The sequence below is a fragment of the Tiliqua scincoides genome, chromosome 4, assembly GCF_035046505.1.
Source record: "Tiliqua scincoides isolate rTilSci1 chromosome 4, rTilSci1.hap2, whole genome shotgun sequence".
Taxonomy (NCBI): Eukaryota; Metazoa; Chordata; class Lepidosauria; order Squamata; family Scincidae; genus Tiliqua; species Tiliqua scincoides.
Genome location: NC_089824.1, coordinates 208,699,379 through 208,716,352, shown reverse-complemented (window position 1 = coordinate 208,716,352; position 16,974 = coordinate 208,699,379). Strand labels below are relative to the sequence as shown.

The window sequence follows — 16,974 nt, the reverse complement described above, 5'->3', positions numbered from 1 at the left end:
CTCCTGGCAGGCATCCAGCACCATGCACACATGTGCATACATGTCACACTTCATGCATTAAATAAAACAAAAAAGGTTGTCAGGCAACAACATACAGGTATCAGAGAGTACTACATGTCTACAAAGACTGTGTGAAAGACCACTCAAACAGGACAATATTCATTAATTTCTAGGGCAAATGTAAGGAAACAAAAACCAAAGAGGTGGGATGACAACACACCTTTCTTTAATTTGCAAAACAAACAAAAAAGGAGGAAATCAATCAGACCCATTCCGAAGGCTGTTCGTGTGAATGTGACATACATACAAAAAACCATCCAAGAACCTAAATATGTTTTGTCTGGAAAGAAAGTTGACAGATCCTGAGAGGTCATAATTAAAGCTTCTGGCTTGTGCATTTTGTATGTAGGTGTATTTGACGTGTGACTAATAAACTACAATATTGACTTACTATGTCATAGTTGTATGTTTTGCAATTTATTGCAATTGGATGATGTTGATTTGAACTGTGAAGGACAGAAAAATAACAAACCTTTTAACATCATAAAAAGCAAGAGGAAAAAGCATATTTAGGAAAAGCTACAAAAACAGGCCAGAATGAAACAGGAAGACCTGTTTCATTCTTTCATTTCATTTGGCAGATCCTGTTTACTAGTGGCGCTAGTGGTTTTGATTGGCTTCTAAACTTGAATCTTTCTTTCATTTTTTAAAATTGTTTAACCATATTCAGTGCTGGCCCCTGACACTCCATTGTTTTAAAATATAGTATGGGAAAGATGAACTGATCTACCAGAATGATTTTATTTATTTAGGGATAGCCACAGAAAAAAACAAGGAGGCTGCACACCAGAAGATAGAGCAGGGCAACTCACACACGCACACAGAGAGAGAGAGAGAGAGAGAGAGAGAGATATTTTACTTTTACTCTTCACTTTTAAAATAATATCAATCAAGTGGGACATCAGCTCAAGATCTTATTCATTCATTTTCTCCTGAAAGCCTGGGGAGCATTTTAAAGAGAGATGTGTGATTCACATAGGACAGGGGTGCCCAAACCCCGGCCCGGGGGCCACTTGCAGCCCTCAATGCCTCTCAATGCGGCCCTCAGGGAGCCCCCAGTCTCCAATGAGCCTCTGGCCCTCCGGAAATTTGTTGAAGCCCGCACTGGCCCAACGCAACTTCTCTCAGTGTGAGGGCGGCTGTTTGACCTCTCATGTGAGCTGTGGGATGAGAGCTCCCTCCACTGCTTGCTCTTTCACATCTGTGATGCAGCAGCAGCAGCAAAGGAAAGGCTAGCCTTGCTTTGTGCAAGGCCTTTTATAGGCCTTGAGCTATTGCAAGACCTTCATTCGTTCATATAAGTTCATCTTTAATATATTCATTTATGTAAACTTATGTAAATTTATTCAAATTTTAAATGTAAATTAATTCTTTCCCCCCCCCCGGCCCCCGACACAGTGTCAGAGAGCTAATTTGGTCCTCCTGCCAAAAACTTTGGACACCCCTGACATAGGAGATTGAAAATGGTTGTCAGTGAAACCTAAAACTGGTCTGAAGTACAGAATGAGAACTTCTGAGCTCTCAACTGTGATGCGTAAAAGGACTATGGACACATTCCACCATCTCAAAGGGAAGAGAGATGTGATATGCACATGCAGGGGACTAACAATGGCTCATAATGTTGTTTTTTTCTGACAAAAATCTGGCCAGATGTATAGAGCGAGAGCTTCTGGACTCTTGACTGTGTAGGGTAAAAGGACTGTTTGCCAAAGCTGCCAGAACTATTCGTGCCAACTACCTGGGGGAAATAGCGGTAGATTGTAAAGGAGATCCCTTAATATGATGGATGTAGGTGCCTTTTGTGCTTGATTTTGACCTCATTTTATCATTTTATCATTGTTTGTATCTTTGATGTATTTTTGGATTTACATGTTTTATCTTATTGTGATGGCTATTAGCTAATACAATAAACAATCTTTGACTTTGAGGGTAAAAGGACTAGCAAAGGCACACTCACATTTCAAAGGACATGTTGGAAGTGCAACAAAGGGAGTTTGGAGCTTTCACAGTCATCCACCGAGCTGCAGCATCCCAAATGAGATTCAGCAGCAGGCAGAATCACATAAAAGGAACTCAGACACAAGTGAATTTTCAACAGACTTCCTAGTGACAATCTCAGCTTGGCATTCTGGACCCAACAAGACTGCCACTCCTCCCTCAGCTGACCAACTGTAAACATCGATATTTCCGTCGCAAACCTTTACGACAAATACCAAATACAGATACCTTTTATTCTCGCCAGTTCAAATGTTCCTTCAAGAACCAAGATAATGACTGTATAGAATTTTAGCCTTAGGTTGGTGAAGAAAAAATGACAGCTTACACATGGACTATCTCAAGGTTCTGGTCCAGCAGCTATTGACCTCAGCTCTCAATTAAGGTTACAATACATTGTATAGGGTGGTGGGTTTTTTTGCAAGGATTCTGTGGCTCCCGCAGTTTGGGAACCACAGGATAAAACCATAACAGTTTGCTGTTGTGAGGGAATACCCTAGTTGAAATTCCCACACAAGTATGATGGTCACCAAGTGAAATGGGGCCAGTTAACCCTCTGACAGCCACACCTATATTGCAAGGGTTGTTGCAATGATAAAATGTGTGTGGGGGGGGAGGGGAGGAATGTGCACTGCCCCAGCTCTTTAGAGGAAGGGAGAATAAAAATTATGTAATAATCAAAAATAATAATCCAGAACTAGATAAATTGATAATATTTATTTGTTTACAACAGTGGCACTCAAAGTCACGGCCCCTGAGCAACAGAAAAGTGGTCTCCATTCGAAACAGGATGTCCAGGCAGATGCGACTTCCCAGAGCATCCCTGTTCCCCGATCATGGAGGACATCATGCAGCACCCAGGCAGAACGGACAGGACCACTCACCAGGTAGACAGATCCACCCAAATGTGAATCCAGCCCCTGGGCCAGAGTTCAAGTGGCCCTGGTTTAGAACATGTGTATCCCACCTTTCCCCTTCTTCAAGGGAGGCATTCAAGGTGGTTCACAACACATTTATAGATTTCTACTCTGCCTTTTGTTCAAAATAATCTTCAGGGGAGCCATGGTGTACACGGTGTTCCCCTTGCCATGGTATTCATCCTGGGAGGCAGGGGGGGTGCAACCTCCCAGGGCCCCTTAGCCCTGTAGATGGTGGCTATTCCAGCTTCCTCCCTATTTAACTTTTTTGCAAACTATGATTAAATATTTCCATATCCCTTTACCTAAAAGCAAACTGTGATCAGGAAAGTCCATAGGTCAGTAGAGGATAATCATGGCAATTAAGACACAGTGGGTGTAATTAATTGGGGAGTCAGAACAACAGACTGCCAACTTGTTCAGGGAGTCCTGTGCCTTGGTCAGACCCATTAGGTGTCCAGAATTGAAACTCCCAGAGTTTACTTCATTATCGCTATTTAATTAGGTTAAGAGATTTCTTGAGCAGTTTTCTTTTTTTAGCAAAGTTCAATGACTGTTCAAATACTCCATGGGGCTATGTAAATACAAAACACAAAACAGAAATTAAAACCCTGTGGCATAGGCACATATTTGAATTTCAGTGGCATGCTTTGTGGAGTTGCTTGCTTGAAGTTTATTGTATTAAAGGCAATCCTTAGCAGAAGAACTAAAGCAACTGACTATCTTAGCAGTCATCACTCATGCCTTATTATCTGATTCTACACTCCCTTTTCCCATCTCACACCTGTGCATCCATGTCTTTAATCTATCACTTGCACGGTTAGCTGCTCCTCCCATACCTAGCAATGGCTTCAGTCTGAAAAAATGACTGGGAGCTAAACATAATAGGCACATATTAGATCCTTAAGTGCCTAATCATCAAGGAAGTGAGAAGGTAGATGAAGCAATACCTCTGTATTGCTGCTGTTACTGCTGTAGCCATCGCCCTATATGCAAGGGTGCAAAGTTCTGTTCTTACCTTTTTGTCAGTGCACTGGAGTGAGTGGAATCATATCTACTGGCTCCCCCATCACCTTCTGCACATTCAGCAGAAGGTGACAATGGGACTTCATACTCTAGTCCAGGGGTGCTCACACTTTTTTGGCTTGAGAGCTACTTTGAAACCCAGCAAGGCCCGGAGATCTACCGGGGGGAAGGAAGCGTCTGACAGACACCCCCTTTAATGTATGGGGCCCCTGCTGGAATCTAGTCAGTTTTGTCAGTTTTGTTGCTGCATGCCTGAAGAGCAGCTAAAGTGTCAGTTTCAGTGTCAGTTTAGTGTCAGCTAAATATGTCAGTTTCGTCTAGTCACTAGACGAAACTGACATATTAACAGTTTGGAGAGACAGGGCTCCGCGATCTACTCATTTTGCCTCACGATCTACCGGTAGATCACGATCCACCTATTGAGCACCCCTGCTCTAGTCCCACCATTTTCAACCACCGTTCTGTGGTATACTGGTGTGCAGCAAATGGTTGCCAGGTATGTTGCGGGAATTTGGGAGAAGGTCATTTATTAGTAGGGCATTTATTAGTAGATAGCACAGTCGATTGTCAAAAAAACTGATGGTGTGCCCTGACCATTTTTGTGCCTTCTCAATGTGCCGTGATATGAAAAAGGTTGAAAATCACTGCTCTAGTCTGTGCTGTACAATATATGCCTGTCTGTATATGCATAATGTATACAATGTATGCCTGTATGAGATGGGCAGTCCAATCCTAAATTGCAGTGGTGCAACTAGGCCACATGGCTTGCTCTGCATCCAGTGCAGCTTAGGAGGTGACTAGAGGTTTCATCAGGGTAAGGGAATATTGTTTCCCCGTATGCTAGGTCCAGCCCCATCCACCCTTGTGAGGCTACTCAGATCCAATGCAACTATTTAGCTGGTGCAAATCCAGGAAGCCTGTGTAGGGCTGCCCAGGCTGGAAGCATGTGTTAGTATACAATGGAGGAGTCCCCCTGATCCTTCCGCCCCCCGGATCCAATCCTCCCCCCATTTCGTCCTCCCTTCCCAAAAATGCCGCTCCCCGGCTCCAGCATGCCCTTACACTACCCTGCCCACCCCACCATGCCGTCCAACACAATCTTATTTGTGGCAGACAGCGCAGGATTGGAGTCCGGCAATGCCAGGCCAGCATGGGCCTTCGCACTGGTCCAGCCAGCTCCCAAGATGGCACAAACATGCCCTACAGCATGTTTGCAACACAGAGCCAGTGCAGGATGGCTGCATCAGCTCACAGAGTGGTTAAGATTGTGCTGTCAAGGGATGTAATTTTTCTAAAACTTAACAAGGTGAATCAACCACTATTCAGCTCCATTCACCACAATGGAGTCCAGCACGTGTAATGGGAACCAAAAGTAGCCCATATCATTCAATGTATACTGGCCTAAAGAACCAAGGGCAGGATCAACCAAAATTTATGATGGCAAAAAGTTCTTGCAGGGCAAGAAGAAAACACAGTTCCAATAAGAGTGAGATCAACTACATAGCTTTAAATTTCAGGAAACTGGCACAATGTCATCTATTTGGTGAGGGTATACATAGGACTATTTGAGGCTGAATGATTGCACTCTCTCTCTCTCTCTCTCTCTCTCTCTCTCTCTCTCTCTCTCTCTCTCTCTCCTGTCATAGTCATCCAGCTGTGATTGCACTGCAGATTATATAGATTAGACTGAAACTGAGGTCGACTGGAGCTGAAAGCTGAAGCTTTTTATTCTTTGGCCTTTTTGTCCTGCGGAGACCTAAGCAGTAGTCCTTTTGTCTGCTCTGTGACACTTACGAAACTGCCCCTGTCAAAATGAAAAATGTATGTGCAATTACTTTCCCCTATAAAGTAGCTATTTGCAGTCAAGGTTCTCGTGTCTTTTTCGGTTTGGGTTGGTTTGGCCATAATCTGAGCTACTACACTTCAACAGAGTGTTGTGTGACTTTATGGATGAGAGTATGTGAGGGTATGTGAAGGGGCAGGAGGTCCGGCTCAGTTGGTAGAGCTGCCGCCTTGTATGCCTGAAGATCTGAGGCTGCCAGTTCGAAACAACCAGAAGCACCCGAGAACTGACGACACGCTGATATACTGATGAGCTGACCCTAGGTGGCATAGTTGCCGTCAAGTGGAGCATGGGAGGCAAAGGGCCAGAGAGAGGCCAGACCGGGAAGGAATCCAGCTGGAACGAGGAGTTCTATGAAAGACTAGAACTATTCAATTGTAAAAATTCCTAGGGGCTTTAGAACAGCCTGCCTATGTAAACCGCCTTGGATTAAAGTCTGAGGAGAAATCTGACGACCAAAGAAAGGCAGTATATAAGTACCTGTATAAATAAATAAATAAATAAATATGTGAAAACTTAGCTGAGTCTGCAAGTGGCAGTATATTCTCTTGTTCCAGGCTAGCATTTTTTAGAGATAGCAGCAAGGGTAGAGGTGTAGCTAGGTCATTTGATATCTCGGGTTCATAAATTTTTGACACACACCCCCCCCCCATGTACAAGAAAATTATTTTCAATAATAGTCATGACATATAGGAGGGGCTATCCCAGAGTTCTCCTTTAGGTAAAGGAACATTTGTTATATTCCAGGAGATAAGCTTTACTGCCCAAATGGGTCTACATGGACCTGCACCAGTGATTTTGCTGGCACAAATCCAAGTGGACCCAGGAAGGAGGACTGAGGTCAGGAAGGGTGATAGGATATCAGGAGAGCTGCTGTTACTGACATTGCCCCTGCTGCGGCTCAATATACCCCTACCTGCTCTGATCTCTTCTGCTACACACACTAGGTGGGGGGGGGGAGGAGATTTCACATACCTCCCCTGGCTAATAGGTGTTTAGATAGTAGCCATCAACCAATATTGAACAGGAACCCTCTGGCTATTGCTGAAGCCAACTAAGCAAAACTCCAGAGTCTTCATAAAAGAACTGGAAAACATTCCCACTTACAGTATTCATTCAGATTGCAACCTGAAATACAGTCATTTGGGATCATGTTTTATTCTGACCAGTTCAAGTCTGACTTATTTTCCAATCATGGATGTCTATGGACTCGGATGTCTGGGTCTGCAGACATCTGGCAAAACTAGCCTAAAGCAAAAAGTAAAATAAAATAAAATTAAAAAATAGCACATTCTATGACTTACTTGGTCAAATTAATTTGCAGCTTGCATGTTAAAAAAAAAAGATTGCTCACTTTCTTACAAAAGAAAGCAATCTCTTCCCGGGAACCATATGACTTTTGCTGTTGATGATAGGACAAGGTGTAAAATAGATTAAAGTGTTTGGTATAAAATCTTGACATTTAAACTACTGTGAAAAAAATCTTGCAAAACCGATGCATTTATAACTTTATTTTCTCCTCCTCGTCTTTAAGTGCAGTTGGAGAAACTGTTTCCTCCATGCTTGTAAAACACAAAACAATTTACTTCTTTTGGCAGTTAAGGTCAACACAGAAAAGGCACATAAATCTAGATATTTTTCTTCCACTGGTTGTCCACATAGACACCTATTAGCTGAGACGGAAAAGTGAAATTGGATGCAACAGTCTATTCCATTCTCAGTTCAGCTCTTATATGCATTTCATATAAATATGTAATGAATAAAGTTTGGCTACAGAAGGCAAGTGAGAAGGGTTGCCATGGGCCTGACGTCAACAATACAGAGTAAGGAATATAGGCCTGACAGCTCAATCCTATCCCGTGGAGGTGCGCAGGTTTAGGGCTTAGGCCAGTGCAGCTTCTACCAAATCCCACACGCGGTAGGGGACCAAGCTAGCCAGGAGATGTAAGCAAAGAAGACTTTACTTCTTTCACTATTGCCTGGGCCCCTATGGGCGTACTCAGATATGTGCCAGCTATTCTGGCAAGGAGGCATGTTGGGCCCAGAATAGGAGCATCTGATATGGCAGACATAACTTCTGCCCAGATTCCCCCCCCCCGGCCTGTCCCAAACCCTGACCCGATCTGCCCCACTGCCAACAGGATCGGCAGCTGGTCTATAGGGTACCTCTGCTTCCTTCCTTTTTTCCCATCCCTCTCCCTCTGATCTGGATAAGCTGTTGCTCAACTCTCCATGTGGACCAATTCCCTAGGCTTTGACCTCTTCCATAGGCTTCCTTGCCTTTCTTCCCATTCCAAAAATTAGACAGGCTACAGCCTATGGCAGTGGTACCCAAACTTTTTGGTCTGGCAGCTCCCTTGTCCTACTGGGCCCTTGTCCATGGCTCCCAATTAGGGCTACAATCCTATACACTGTATGGGGTGGTGGGTTTTTGCAAGGATTTCACAGTTCACCAGCTGAATTCTGTGGCTCCCCAGAGAACCACGGCTCACAGCTTGGGAACCACTGGCCTAAGGTCTTCTGCTTGTATAGCAAATTTTTTATTGTTCATTTGCCTCCTTTATACTGCCTTTCTTAGTCAGGGAAACAGAGAATCCCAGCTTCAGGGCATTATTCATTTCCCTGCATTTAAGTTCTCTACCCTTTGAGGGCCTGGATGTTAAAGTCTTTAGATTCCAGCATGCTCTTCTTTCTCCTCCAAGCTTTTAAGGGGGAAGCCCTAGATTTTGCCAAAGCTGGTCTTGCAGGTTCTTTTCTCCTCCAAGCTCTTAAAGGTACATTGCTGGATATGTACATTTTGCCCTTGCCATGCCTGTGTGCTCTTCTTTCTCCTTCCCCACCCACACTGAGCTCTTAAAAGGTCCTCTTTATTTACATTATCATAGTACTAAATTGTCAGTTTTGACACTGTGCATCATCATTAATTGGAATAACAGGGTGAGTGTCTTTCAGTACAAGCCAATGCACATCTGCTCAGATGGAAGCCCCACTGAGTTCAACAGGACTTGCTTCCAGGCAAGTATGTATAGGAGTACAACCTTTGCACCTTCATCTCCTGGATCTTTAGATTGCCTCACAGGCACTATCTTAGCTGCTAACTCCTGGTAACCCCTATTTACAACCCTTATTGCTTATGGGGAAAACCTTCATTTCACTGTGAGCCAAAGTTCCCAAATCCCTAATCCCATCCTATAAAGGGGACTCCCTGTACCTAGCCATAAGGCTCCTGCCTCATCACACACTCCAATGAAATCACCGCAGCTGAAATTAATAGGTAACCTTGGCCATTGGTCCAGCTCTGAGATCTTCTGTGTCTCATGTGCAACCAACTGGGTGTGTGTGTGTGTGTGTGTGTGTGTGTGTGCGCGCGCAGCTTTGCTCCCTAGCAAGTAAAGGCACTTAGATTTTTTGATGAATGTGTATGTGGGTTAGCCTGATATTTTATTGCATTTTTCTCTTGGTTTCCTCTTCCTTTATTCTCCTTCCCCAAATAAATCTTATGTCCTCTCACAGCATATGTCACAAGCAGCAGCATAGCTAGAGGGGGGTAAAACAGTGAGTACTGCAGGTGCCACAATGCACCATGTAAGTGATCCCTCCTACTCGCTGCTGGAGCCATTCCAGGCAGCAGAAGCACTTGCCAAACCAACAGCATCTCCTGCGCTTTGCCATCGCTGCCCAAAATGGTCCCAATGGCAAGTGGGAGGGGCCACTTACAGCACCTACAGTACTTACCATTCCCCCCCCCAAATACGCTACTGGTCACAAGTCGACTGCAAAAGGCCCCAGCTCTTATCTCCCAGGGACATCCACTAAAATTAAGTGTTGGGAGAGTTAGAACAGACAAAAGAAAATATTTCTTTACTCAGCGTGTGGTCGTTCTGTGGAACTCCTTTCCACAGGATGTGGTGATGGCGTCTAGCCTGGATGCCTTTAAAAGGGGATTGGACAAGCTTCTGGAGGAAAAATCCATTACGGGGTAGAAGCCATGATGTGTATGCGCAACCTCCTGATTTTAGAAATGGGTTATGTCAGAACGCCAGATGCAAGGGAAGGCACCAGGATGAGGTCTCTTGTTATCTGGTGTGCTCCCTGGGGCATTTGGTGGGCCTATTTGGTGGGCCTATGGCCTGATCCAGTGGGGCTGTTCTTATGTTCTTATGTACGTCACATACTCATAATATCTTCTTCATTGGGAACCAGTGACTTTTCCCTGTACAGGCCACTTACTACATTTCCTCTGCTCCAGCTGTTACATAAGAACATAAGAACAGCCCCACTGGATCAGGCCATAGGCCCAACTAGTCCAGCTTCCTGTATCTCACAGCGGCCCACCAAATGCCCCAGGGAGCACCCAAGACAACAAGAGACCTCATCCTGGTGCCCTCCCCTGCATCATGGCTTGTACCCCGTAATGGATTTTTCCTCCAGAAGCTTGTCCAATCCCCTTTTAAAGGCATCCAGGCTAGACGCCATCACCACATCCTGTGGCAAGGAGTTCCACAGACCGACCACACGCTGAGTAAAGAAATATTTTCTTTTGTCTGTCCTAACCCGCCCAACACTCAATTTTAGTGGATGTCCCCTGGTTCTGGTATTATGTGAGACTGTAAAGAGCATCTCACTATCCACTCTGTCCATCCCCTGCATAATTTTGTATGTCTCAATCATGTCCCCCCTCAGGCATCTCTTTTCTAGGCTGAAGAGGCCCAAACGTAGTAGCCTTTCCTCATAAGGAAGGTGCCCCAGCCCCGTAATCATCTTAGTCGCTCTCTTTTGCACCTTTTCCATTTCCACTATGTCTTTTTTGAGATGCGGTGACCAGAACTGGACACAATACTCCAGGTGTGGCCTTACCATAGATTTGTACAACGGCATTATAATACTAGCCGTTTTGTTCTCAATACCCTTCCTAATGATCCCAAGCATAGAATTGGCCTTCTTCACTGCCACCGCACATTGGGTCGACACTTTCATTGACCTGTCCACCACCACCCCAAGATCTCTCTCCAATTTACAATTTACCATTCTGACCATTTCGATAGTCTAATCTGGTAAATCCCAGCTCCTGTTTTCCCCCTATTTTGCTTGGGGCAAATAAACAAATCTACTATGACAAACAAGGTATTCTTCCCTTGTAAAACTACTGAGCATTAGGCTGTGATGTGTCTCCCATTGCTGTGGTTTGCATAGTCAAGAATTCACATGAAATGCTACTGCTGAGGCTGGATCAGGACCTCAACTGTCAGACAATCACTAGTTATAAAAGACCTTTAATAATTATACATTTTTAACGACACTATAATGAACCTGGTATAGACACAGAAAGATTCAGCCAGCCAGACAAACTTCAGAAAATTGAGGTCATGCAGAATGTTTAATTTTTCCAGGCAAATTATGTCCAGTATATTTTCTGCCAAACTATTACATTAAACAATGCTATTACTAGAGAATTATAACAGATGGATTTAAACTATTTTTCATTATCACCCATGTGGCTCTGTTTTGCCTTATTTGTAATGTCAACAGCCAGCTGTATCCTGGGCGTATATTTATATTTTCGCTGACAACGGAAGTAATGATTATTTATATTTAACCAGGAAAGTTTGAATGGATGAAGGAAACTAAGGGGAAAGCACCTAATGATGAATTAGATTTGAAGCCACAAGAAAATCCAGCTGCAATTCTTATCTATTTTGCGTGCCTGGTTTATTATGAGCAGGGAGACAAATGCATTTAACAAGCTGACAAATTCAATTTTCTCACCGCTTTATTACACAAATTGCTTCTTACAAGAGAAAATGTCAAGTGTCATACCTTTTGAATGATGAACATGACTTTTGAGCAAGCCTTTCAGATGCTGGTGAGCAAACCAAGTGACTCCTTTTAGCATTCTTCTTGTTACATCAGTGGACCAGCAACCAGGGGTACAGGCATGTCATTCTGTCATCCAACAAGGGCGTGATCTTGGTAGACAAAAGCAGAATTTACTAAGGATGGGGTACTTCAGTGCTGTACTGCATGATCCATACATTGTTTACATAGCAGAGGAGAGCATTACTCCACAAGGAAGATGATGTACTAGCTACTAAGTGCATAAATTACATTTATACCTCACTTTTTAGCATCAGATTGTTGCCCAAAGAGGCATCTGGCAATTAAAATCTAGGAGGCTACCAGTGTAATGTTGTGGTTAGAGCAGCAATTTTCAGCCACTGGGCTGCAGCACACTGTTGGCAACCTTCAGTCTCGAAAGACTATGGTATCGCACTCTGAAAGGTGGTTCTGGAACAGTGTCTAGTGTGGCTGAAAAGGCCGATTCGGGAGTGACAATCCCTTCCACACCAGGAGCAAGTGCAGTCTGTCCCTGGTCTGTCTCCCTGGCTATGGGCCTTCCTTCTTTGCCTCTTTGCCTCAGACTGTTGGCCAAGTGTCTCTTCAAACTGGGAAAGGCCATGCTGCACAGCCTGCTTCCAAGCAGGCCGCTCAGAGGCCAGGGTTTCCCATTTGTTGAGGTCCACTCCTAAGGCCTTCAGATCCCTTTTGCAGATGTCATTGTATCGCAGCTGTGGTCTACCTGTAGGGTGCTTTCCTTGCACGAGTTCTCCATAGAGGAGATCCTTTGGGATCCAGCCATCATCCATTCTCACAACATGACCGAGCCAACGCAGGCGTCTCTGTTTCAGCAGTGCACACATGCTAGGGATTCCAGCACATTCCAGGACTGTGTTGTTTGGAACTTTATCCTGCCAGGTGATGCCGAGAATGCGTCGGAGGCAGCGCATATGGAAAGCGTTCAGTTTCCTCTCCTGTTGTGAGCAAAGTGTCCATGACTTGCTGCAGTACAGAAGTGTACTCAGGACCCAAGCTCTGTAGACCTGGATCTTGGTATGTTCTGTCAGCTTCTTGTTGGACCAGACTCTCTTTGTGAGTCTGGAAAACGTGGTAGCTGCTTTACCAATGCGTTTGTGCAGCACACTGGTGTGCTATGAAAGGCCCACAAGTGTGCCATGGGTTTCTGGAGCACGGTGGCTAAAAATCGCTGAAAAATCCTTCTGGGTTCTGCAGCTCTGTTGCAAGGGCAAGTGTCTCTAGTAATGAATTGTCTGTCCCTCTTCCTCTACCAGCAGAGTCTCCCAGAAGCTGAAAATGACATCACAAGAGGCAAAGATCATAGAGAAGACCACAGAGGTCACTGTGTCACAAGAAGAAAAATGTTGAAAATTGCTAGGTTAGAGTGAGAAGAGTTGGGTTCAAATACTTTCCCAGCCACAAAATTTACTAGATGACCCTTAGCCAGTCATACTCTCTGAACTTAAACTGCCACACCAGAGTTGTTGTGAGGATAAAAGGGGATACATGCTACTTTGAGTTCTTTGGAAGACCCGTGGGCTGTAAATATATCAGTAATGTGTATGTGTGGCATTCTCTTCTAGCATAGCCTCTTTCCTTTGGACAGCAGGAGTTGTGGATGGACTTGGTATCTATTTTCATAGTAATTAGTGATAAATAAGTACAAGAGGTGATGGCCACTTGCTTAGATGGTAAAAAAGGGAATAGGCAAATTCATGGAAGACGAGGCTAGTCATCTTGATGGCTATGTGCTACATTCACTTTGATGGGCAATATTTATGAGGTAAACAACATTTATGATGACAAAAGATTCCTGTAGGTCATGGAGGAAACATAGTTCCAATAACAGCCAGCAAGACTGACTTCATAGCTTGAAACTTTAGGAAATTGACACAATGTCATCTATTTGGTGTGGGTCCCAAATAGTCCCCAAATAGGACTATTTGGGGCAGAATGATCTCTCTCTCTCTCTCTCTCCTGTCATAGTCATCCAGTTGTGATTGCACTGCAGATTATATACATTAAACTGAAACTGGAGCTGAAAGCTGAAGCTTTTTATTCTTTGACCTTTTTGTCCTGCGGAGACCTTAGCAGTAGTCCTATTGTCTTCTCTGTGACATTTATGAAACTGCCCCTGTCAAAATGAAAAATGTATGTGCAATTACTGTCCCCTATAAAACAGCTATTTGCAGTCAAGGTTCTTGTGTCTTTTTTGGTTTGGGTTGGTTTGGCCATAATCTGAGCTACTACACTTCAACAGAGTGTTGTGTGACTTTATGGATGAGGGTCTGTGAAGACTCTGCTGAGATTGCAGGTGGCAGTATACTATCCCATTCCAGGCTAGCATCTTGCAGTGATAGTGGTAAGGGAGCAGGCAGTATGTGTTGGACTGATTGGCAAGCAGTCTGATCAGGGTATTGAATGTATCTGGAACACACACACACACACAGACATACTTATGGAGCTGAGCTCAGTCTTCTGGGGCGATCTTCAGGGATGCATCTTCAGTGGAAGCATGTATCCACACCAGGCTCTGCATTCCTCACCCATCAACAGGTTGCTGCAGGCCAGAACAGTCAAGCTTTCCCACCACATACTGTTGGCTGAATCAAATCTTCTTGAGGGCTGGATGTGGCCCCTGGGCTGCGTTTGGAGGCCCTTGACCTAAAAAATGGTTTAAATGAGAGAAAAGCTCACTCATTTATACTCACACACATGCACACACACAGACTGGCAAACTTGAACCAAGCAAGTCATCCATGCAAGAATCAATCTCAAGACATGTCAGATGCAGTTGGATGGAAAGCAGTAAAAAAGTGTCTTTCTTGTCACTGAGCATAACAAGAAATTTGGGGGTGATAAATGTCACTCTTGTTTGTACAGGATTTATGTGGGATATTTGTCCTCTCCTCACATCCTGTTGATTTGTGACTAGATTGTAATTCATGGAATGGCAAAATAGAGTATGACAACACCCTGAAATCACTCGGTTCGACCCACTTATTCACAGCTGCTATGCAACTGCCATTTATCTCGATTTCCACACTGAGCTCATTTCTTTTGTGCGTTCTTGTTTGTACAGTCCAGAAGTGTGGAACCTTTTCATGTTGGAAGGCCATATTAAGTTACCTGTAATCTAATAAGGCCATGTTCAAGAAACTTCAATTAGATATGGTTGGCAACCTTCAGTCTCGAAAGACTATGGTATAAGCCTACAGCACCTGGTATTCCCATGTGGTCTCCCATCCAAGTACTAACCAGGTCTGACCCTGCTTAGCTTCTGAGATCAGATGAGATCGAGCACGTGCAGGGTAAAAATAAACATTATTTTTTAAAAATCTAACTACTTTATATTAACTTCAAAAAATTAAAAAATGGTTAATTCTAAATAACAATTAACCTTTCAATGACTTTGTTGTGACTGCTTCTCAAAGGTTGATAGTAGACCGGAGTCCCCCACAGACTCTTCCCTTCTTCTTCCACCCCTCGCCAACCAGTCTTGGGTGGTAGTAGAGCCAGTCGCTTGGGAAAATTAGCACACACCATAGATGCATGCCTATAAGACAAGAATTTTTTACCGCAAAATCAAGGCAGGATTGCCTCTTTGTCCTATCTGAGGCTGAGGGTAGTTCAGGGGTGTTGCAGCAACCAGGAAAAACTCAATGCAGATTAAAGACCCTCTGCTCCGGATGGCCATGCCTTTCTTTTGTGCCTCTCCCAGACTTCTCAACATTACAAGCAGGCGGGCTGCAGCTGCCATCTGCAAACACTGTACAACTGCAGATTGAAAACGCATTTCCTCTCTCCTCACCTCCTCCCTCTGGGAAATGGCAGACATTACCGCATATGCATCTTATTAATGTCTTCAAAAACAGTGGTGTGGTTTGTTCCTCCCTGTCAATCAGGCTTCAGGGCAAGCTGTAGCGCTTCCTCTCAAGCACCATTCCCTAAGTTCCCACCCCCTCCAACCAACTTATCTGAGGGTCATGGAACTTTCCATGATTTTTGGCTGAAAAATTGCCCTGGTTTTATCTGTGAATTTGTCTTATAGAAGAGTATCCACGGTATATTCTAGAGTCGCATTAGAACGAAATCATGAGCGTAGCAGGTGTTCAAATAGCCCTTGTGACTTACTACTATTATAATTGCGGCCATCAGTCGGGGCTTCTTTTACTCTTTGGTATTTTAAATACTGTCATTTTAGGATTAAAAGAAAACTAATAAAAGACGAACAAAATCATATTAATGAAAATAAAAGGATTTGTTCACGCAAAATTTGTTCACGCAAAAGGTCGCATTTAATGGCCTAGAAAAGGGGTCTCCAGACTTTTCAGTACGAGGGCCAGATCTTATATTTTTCACATTTTCGTGGGCTGAAAAAAAAAATCAACTTTATGAATGAATTGATGAAATTTAAATGAATGAATAAGTTTTATTTGAATCTTTTTTGTAAGCATCATATAATTCAGATGATGTAGGCAACCTTCAGTCTCGAAAGACTATGGTATCGCGCTCTGAATGGTGGTTCTGGAACAGCGTCTAGTGTGGCTGAAAAGGCCAATTTGGGAGTGACAATCCCTTCCACACAGGGAGCAAGTGCAGTCTGTCCCTGGTCTGTCCCCCTGGCTATGGGCCTTCCCTCTTTGCCTCAGTCTGTTGGCCAAGTGTCTCTTCAAACTGGGAAAGGTCATGCTGCACAGCCTGCCTCCAAGCAGGTCGCTCAGAAGCCAGGGTTTCCCACTTGTTGAGGTCCACTCCTAAGGCCTTCAGATTCCTCTTGCAGATGTCCTTGTATCACAGCTGTGGTCTACCTGTAGGGTGCTTTCCTTGCACGAGTTCTTCATAGAGGAGATCCTTTGGGATCCGGCCATCATCCATTCTCATGACATGACCGAGCCAACGCAGGTGTCTCTGTTTCAGCAGAGCATACATGCTAGGGATTCCAGCTCATTCCAGGACTGTGTTGTTTGGAACTTTATCCTGCCAGGTGATGCCGAGAATGCATCAGAGGCAGCGCATGTGGAATGATCACTGCTAATTCACACTTCTTGGAGCATGTATATAAATGGAGCATGTATATAATTCAGACCCAAAGATAAATGTGACAATGACAAAGAAATAATGCTGAGCTTAACCTGAGAAATAACACATGAGTAAAAATGTCAAATGGTAGCAAAAAAATATTAGCAATAAAAATATTTTAAGTTGCTGCAGGCAGGATGTGTTCACCGGGCCATACTTTGGAGACCCTTGTCCTAGAAGGCTGCAGGTTCCCCACCC

At 44.0% G+C, this 16,974-nt stretch overlaps 1 pseudogene; it reads right to left on the bottom strand.

Moving 5' to 3' along the window:
• Positions 1 to 14,903: 14,903 nt before the first annotated feature.
• On the bottom strand, positions 14,904 to 15,023 carry LOC136650118 (5S ribosomal RNA; annotated as a pseudogene).
• Positions 15,024 to 16,974: the final 1,951 nt, after the last annotated feature.